The following is an 8,202-nucleotide window of genomic DNA, read 5'->3' on the forward strand; positions in this document are numbered from 1 at the left end:
TATATAAATAGAAGTCTTGTAAAACCCTGGTTGCTTGCGCCCCAGGTTTAGCAAATCAACTAATAGACCCTCAGTCCAATTTCTGCGTTTGGGTGTTTCCTAAATTGTGCTTTATAAAGGTTCTGTTTTTCTATTTTCTCCAAACAGTCCCTTTCAACCAATATTCATTACATATTAATTTCTCATATTTGTCTAATATTAAAATATTATTTAATATTTACCATTATATCTTTTGTTGCTTTTATGATGATCTCAGTGGATTTTTTAATTAATTTTTTGTCTCATATAAACTAAAAATAAACATCCCTTAATTTTGATTCACTTAATATTGCCATAAAATTTTGGTTTTGATTTATTGCCAAAAATAAATAATATTTTATTTTCTATCGGATAAAATTAGAATAAGAGAGTGGATTTACAAAGGTGGAATATTTGTGTTCATTTTTTTTATATGGAAAATAAGTAATTATTTGAGTTTATTATCTAATAACAATAATGGATAATATTTGATAATTTTAAAAAATTGAATATCACTCCTTGAACCATTTTTAGGTATTTTTAATTTAATAATTATTTTCATTGGCTTATATTAACACATATCAAGAGGCATGAAAGGATAAGGTTATAGAGTTCTTGTAATGATTGGAATTTGACAATTAATTTTGTAAAAAATAAAAATTTAAATACAAATTGTGGTTGAGCATGTACAAGATAACTTCAAAAACAGATTTTTGTTTGACTGAATCTTTATAAATATTAAAACTATTTTTAATGAAAATAATTTTCAAATAAAAATAAAGTAATAATTCTTAATATGGGATCTTAGTGGAGGTCACTTTATAAAATCTTCCCTTTTAAATTTCAAAAAATAAAAATCAATAGAAAGAAGCAAGAGATTGAGGCAACACATTGAAAGATATAATCTAATATATTTTTCATAATTTTGAGTTGAATATAATTGAATTTAACTCAAATTTTACTTAACTCATTTAATAAAAAATAGTTTTAGTTATATAAATTTGACTTAAATTTAATAATTTTATTGATTAAAATAATTATAATTTTAAGGTTAAGGAAGTGATTATCTATTTGAGGTTTTTGGAACTTTTCTTTTTATTTTTAAAAATTTGCCATGAAGGTGAGGGATGAGGGATGGTGGTGATGATGGGCAGATGGCGACTGGAGGGGGTGATGCCGACCCAGAGAGGTGTTTGACGCCGTAAATGGGTAGGGTGTGGGAGTCCTTTTCCCTTTTCTTTCTTTGTCTAAAAGTCTTCTTCCCTAGTCGAAATGGGTAGGCGCCGATATCTACCGCCACCACTGTCGGCACCATCCACCGGAGTCATCACTGGCCGCCGCTAAAAACTCCCTCCGACCGACAGCCTCCCTCTCTCCTTCGCCTTTTCCTCTCCCTCTTTCTCTCTCTCTTTCTCTATGTTTCCTTACCTTTCTCCACATCACCGTCACCTATCCATGACCCATTGCCAACACTGCCTCTCTCCGACGGCAGGCAGTGTTGATTGCATAATTCCCCCCAACCTTATATTTTTTCTACTCGTACATATACAAATTCATAAAGCTTTGACCATCTTATCTAAAGCCAATTGATATTCAATAAAAGTAGGTCAAAACTTTTATATATCTGACATCACTATTAGTTAAGTGACCCCATTCCTGAATTATTGGTGCATCTAAACATTTTTCAATTAAAAAATTATTTTTTATTCTAAAGAATAAAAAACTATATTCAGAAAGAAATTTGGAATGAGCTATCAATTGAAATTTTATGTGTGAAAATAGGCACTTTCTAGAAAGTTTTCAAATAGAAGATTATAATATTTTCATTATTTGATGAGAAGCAAATGCAATATACTATCAAAATTCACTTACCATGTGACCTTTAATGAAATAGCAAAGTGATAGCTCCTATGGGCCATATGCTCCTTGTTCATCACTTTATCTTCACCTATAATAGATTTGGCTTTCAACTTCTAGTCATGTTCCACTAAAATAATAGATTTTAAAAAGAAAAAATCTTGCAAAAAAAAATTATAAATAGGTGAAATAAAATGGAATGGATAGTAGAAGAGAACGGAAAAGTGAAGATGACATTTTAATAAGTTATAAAGAAGAAAATAGAGAGAGAGAAAAATATGTTCTAAAAGAGAAATTTGTGATTAGGGTTGTAACATGGACATATTGATTAGATTGATGACTAATTCAAGTCTAACTGAATTAAGAAACATTCAATTCAAACTCAATTAAATCTTACAGCTAACCCAAAATATTCAATCCCAAGTCAAACCCAATATCATTTTTTTAAACGCATGTTGAATTCAAATTGGTCGAGTTAAATTCAAATTAATCGGGTTAGACTTAGGTTGATTAAGTTGTATGATTCAAAATTCATACATAATAGTTTTTTAAAAAAACTTTATTTTTATATATTTATACCAAAATTTAAATAATAAATAAGATAAAATTTCAAGATAACAATAAAAAATAAAGATAAACTTATATAGTTCTTAAAAAAAATGAAAAGGTATATGATATAATTATAATTTGATATATTTTTCTTTAAAATATAAAAAAATGAATGTTATTATACATGATAGTAAACATAATAAATATTATAAAAACATTAAATCGAGTTCGAGTTAAACTCGACTATTCAGAATTTTGGCCCAAATCTAACCCAAATTGAGTTCAGATCGTGAAAACTTAATCTCAACCCAAGTATTGAAAATATTTACCCAAGCATGCCCAAATTTCACGTTGGGTTCGTGTTAGGTTGAGTTAACCTGCCCTAGTTGCATCCCTACTTGTTACCAAGTATTTGTTTGAATGAAATTCAAATTTGATAAAATTCCACACTTTTTAAAAGGAAATGAAAATTTTAAAATTTTTACATCAAACTCTTTGAAATGTTTTCTCCCCATGAAAAGACTATTTTAAATATTGAATTTAAGGATTTCAAATCAATTCTTTTTTCTTTTTTTTTTTTTAATCTAAATCCTTCATTCTAAACACAAGGTGAATTTTAATAAAAGCAAAACATAAATCTTAATGAGGTTTTGTACTCTTCGGGGTATTTACAATTTTGCGAATCATTCGTCTTTATGCTTTTTAATCTAAATTTATTAATATAATATATAAAAAGAGAGAAAAAAGGATGAAATAATACATGAAAGACTTACCTTTGAATTTCAAAAAGGAGTTAAACAAATGACAAGATCCTTTTTCTTTCATCGACAAGCTCTAAACAACTCTTGTTTCTTTTTCTCTATGATTTTGCAAATTAGCTCCACCTTATGTAAAAGAAAATGAAATATTTAGGGTTTAATTTTTGGTTGAAAAGACAATTCTAGCCTTAAATTATATATTTCATTTGAGTCCTATATCAGCTTAAGAATCCAAAGATTTCAAATTCAATGGCCTGAGAAAAATCATGCTATGAAAACACCTATAGGGAAATTTAGTACATTTGAGAATAGAAAATACCTTTACTTTTCCATTAAGGATTGCAACTTCTCAAGGTGGATGTGAAGTCCTTTGCCTACCTCAAGATGATAGCATCCATTCAAGATTATTGATGGAAAGAAAGATCATCCCCAAATAGATGATAAGAGATCACTTCTTCACTTTCATATGTTGGTAGCGGTTCTCTCTTATCGCTTGTCACTAGGATTTCTTCAACTAGTTACATCTACCTTATTGATTCTGTTGATGTGTTTTGGCTTCTCATGGCGGATGTTATAGAACCCATCTCAAGATGGAAACATTCACTCAATATTGTTGATGAATTCTTAATGAATATGCGTCAAATTGATGTTTATTCCAACAATTCTTTATGAATATGCATCAAGGGCTACCATTTGACATGATGGAAAATTTTACTTGGATACGTTTGTAAGTTCATTGCCTTCATCCACTTTTTTTTTTTCAATTTGCTCCACTCTTTCCTTGAATCAAGGCACCTTATCATCAATATGGTTGATCTTCTCTCAAGATAATTCATAATAAACATATAGATTCCAAACATAAAATTATTTACACCACAAAAGTAATTACTCTTCATAATAAGGTGAAGGTTTTACTCTATTCTTTCCTGATGTTAGGAATAACGGACTTGTCTAGGATAGAAGCTCTCCACTCTTAAAAAGAGTACAAACAAATAAAACTTGAAAATATAATCATATATAAACCATGGCAAATGTAAATAAAATTGATCATATAAATGAACACATGATATAACGTGAAAAAACAATCTAAGAACCTACTAGGTGTAAAAAACTACAGGTTGATAATCCACTAAATACGATAACAGGATGCACAATTTTATCTAATAGGATGTACTTACTCCTTAGGGTCTTATACTATTAACACAATTACTTTTTTTCCATGTCCACAACGCACCACTCCTCTATGCTCCTTAATGGATTCCTTAGAGTAAGGGAGTTCCTTAATGGATTCTTCAAAGTAAGGGAGTTCCTTAATGGATTCCTCAAAGTCTTTATTGAAGTTTTTCTATGAGACTTCTGACCTTTATTGTAATTGAAAGTTACTTTTAAGAAAGACCGAATGTTACTTTTAAGAAAGATCTTGAAAGTTTGAAAGTTGAAGGAACAAGTTTTTTATGAATGGTTAAGCTCTCTTAAATCAAGTTGAAGGATCATAAAAGTCTACGCTCCTCTTAAATAAAACATCTCTATTTATATTTATAAAACCATTTTTTAGAATTATGCAAAGTTTTCTAATTTTAAAATACTTTAAAGATCATTTTTAGAATCAAATATCAATTTAGAGAAACACAATTTTAAAACTTACTAAAATATATTTTAAAAATTCTTTTTAGAATCAAACAGAAATTTAGATATAAATATAATTTTAAAATTTATAAAAAACAATTTTTGGAATTAAAAATATAATAGAAATCAAATTAGGAAATAAAAAACATCATCTTCCTAATTTATTATATTAGTCATTCCAAAAGCTTTACCAACATAAATATATACTTACCACAAATTTTGCAATTCCACAAAACATGAATAATGAAGTCCAAAGTTGTCTTAAAATGAATAAGACCATAAGGAAGTAAATTACATCTAATTAATAAAATAAATAAATAAATAAAATTACCAACTAAATAAAATACCCAAACGAAATTTTGTTATAAGTTAAAAGATGTCTCAATATCCCATGGTCTATTTGGATAGTGTTTAAATTAAGTCTCGTTTGGAAAAGCTTCTTAAATGTTTTGAAGGTAAAACACAACCCTTAAGAATTGCATGGATGCAACTCTAATATTGAGGACTTGTATTTGTTCATATAAATTATATACATTTTGAAAAAAAACAGAAAACCTTATACAAACTTTTAGTCATTATATTTTAAAACATTAAAAATTAGTCTCACTTTTAGCAAAAACGATTTTAAAACCACAAATTCAACCTTACAATTCCACAACCAAAGTATTTATTTCACTTGTACAACTACTAGGAAAAATAAAAATTAATGCTATCCAAACAAGCTCCAACTTTTGCTTTTAAAATTATGTTTGGAGGAAGTAGTTTAAAAATGTTTCCATTAAATACAAAAATAATCCTGACATGTTTACAAAATTTAATTAAGTAGAATCTATTTCTCATAAATGATTAACATATGGTAGATAGAGAGTTTAGTCCAATGATGAAAATATCAATATCAATATCAATAATTCAACTTTATAGAAATTTGAAGAAAAAAATATAGATATCGATGGAAATTTTCATAAAAATATAAAAATCACAAAAAAAAATATGAAAATTTTGGATGAAACTTTGACTAATGATGAAATAATTAAAAATAAATATATTAAATTAGTTTTTTTAAGAAAATAATATGAGCATGACTATATATATATATATATAAGAAATTTGATCCTTCATGAAGCTTACGATGAATAGGAAATTGTTTGGCTTTGTCTTTGTATTATATTCAAAATTTTATATGACATCTTTATGTTATATCTCGGGTTAATATTGCTCATTCTAAATCCATGGGCCATCATGGCTCTAAAAGAAATTTATTAAAATAAGTTCACTACATATAATAATATCAAATACTTTTTATTCTAACTAACGTAAGACCCAATACAACTTGGATAAACAAACACCTCTTACAGAGTAGAAGACACAAAGTTTCACATTAGAGTTGGGGATCAACTATTCTATCATCTCACTCTCTCTCATATTGCGCACTCCAGACTTAATAGACTTTCATGGCTTTAGAACGTGTCAACTAAGTTAGAAGAAACTCTCTTAAGTAAGTGGAATTGACGGGAGAGATGAAGGAAGAAGGAAAACGGTGGTTTGCAGTGGAGTCCAAGTCCTTTGAGATCTCTATTGAGGGGCTTGGAGGGAGACTGAGAGGGATCATAGTGGAGCGTGGAAGAGGTTACTCCAGGTGGGTCAGATTTGGGGAGCTCAGTCTAAGCTGCCTTCTAGTAGGAGTGGAAGCTTGTTGCAGAGATGTTGAGTTGTCGAGGTGGAGCAAAGGGTGGAAGGAGAATGGAAGGTTTTTTAGGCTGGAATGCCGAGAGAATGGGGCTGGAAGGTTCATCTTCTGCAAGGTGGTCACGGCAAAAACAAAGAGCTTATCTCTGGTGTTCCCAGAAGGAGAAGGAATCCATGGGGGATGGTTCATATTGGCTGAGAATTTAAGGGTGCTTGGGGTGGTTCCTTTTTCTGAGAAAAAGGTGGAGCCACAGGCTGAGTTTGGGAACAGCCGGAAGGCTGACAGTGGGAAGAATGGAAGTGAGAGGATGTCGTATGCAAGTGTAGTAAAAAAAAATGAATGTTTGGAGGAGGAGACTATTTGGTTGCAGATTGGAGAAGGAGCTATGCAAGGCAGAGAAGAGAAGCTTAGGAGGTGCTTGGTTGGGAAGTTTGAGGAGGGACCTTTTTTAGTTTTAAAGGTTCAGGTGTTGGAGTTGTGGGTTAGAAGCACTTGGCAGTTGAGATTTGGCATGCAGATGCATATTTTTGGGGGGTCTTTAATCCTTTTTGAGTTTGAGGATGTCTTGGAGGTAGAAAGGGTGTTGATGAGAGGATCTAGAAGATTCAGGGAGAGACTCATCAGTTTGGAAAGATGGCATCATGAGACTGGGTGCTTGGTAAAGGAGGAGGCTTACAAGGAGTCGTGGGTGAGAGTATTGGGTCTCCCTTTGCATTTGTGGAGCCGTGAAGTCCTCATTAAAATCGAGGACTACTGTGGGGGATTCGTAGAAGTGGATGAAGGTTCGGAGAATTCTGTCCAAATGCAGTGGGCTAGGATCCTAGTGAGATCGAGCGGGAGAAGACTTCCCGGCTCCTTGTAGCTAGTGATCGGGTCTATGTGCTACTCAATCCAGTTGTGGTGGGAAGTCCTCCCGAAATTTTCAATGGTTGTTCCAAGAAGCTACAGTGAAGGGTCGCCTGAGTCGAAGATTAGAGGTGACGATGGTGGTGATCCACACGCGATCAAGGGAGTGGAGAAAGACCTTGGCCAGGAGTAGACTGGTAGAGAAGACGTGTCAAGCTCTGGAAGGAAGAGTGGCTGTTTAGGTGAAGGATTGGACAGCCATCTCCAAAAGGTAGTTGCAGGCGGGGACGTTTTCAGAGGCGGTGGCAGGATGGCCTGTTTGGAGATGACAGGGGACTCTAAGGGGGCAAGCGGGCCAGTGGGGGAAAGCCCAGTTGAGAGTCAACATGATAAAAGGGGAGCTGGGCCTATGTTTGAAGTGAGAGGAGGAGTGGGTCGGGCCCATTTTGGGGGCTCTTCTTTTTCAAGTGAGGGGAACAGCATGGAGGTGGAGAACCCGTTAGGGCTCATCGTGGGAGAAGATCGCACAACAACGATTGTCCCGCTAGAGTGGTTTGAGCCGCCGGAAGCTTGGAACTCAGGCGCCGATGAAGTTCTCCAGGCTGAAGCGTCAAGGTATTCCTTTTTTCCCTCTCCTTTGGTGTCTCGGGGGGTGCGGGCCTTCTCTTCTTCTATTTCTTGTCGAAAAAGAGCGACGAATGGGTCTCGAGGGGTGCGGGCCTTCTCTTCTTCTTCTCTTTCCTGTCGGAAAAGAGCGGCGAATCGGTCTCGAAAACGCGGCTGTGGATCGGCGATGGAAATGATTGGAGTGGATGGGGACATTAGCCCCCTGAACATGGTATTGGCTGACGGAAGGGATGA

This window comes from Vitis riparia, chromosome 10 (assembly GCF_004353265.1).
Source record: "Vitis riparia cultivar Riparia Gloire de Montpellier isolate 1030 chromosome 10, EGFV_Vit.rip_1.0, whole genome shotgun sequence".
NCBI lineage: Eukaryota > Viridiplantae > Streptophyta > Magnoliopsida > Vitales > Vitaceae > Vitis > Vitis riparia.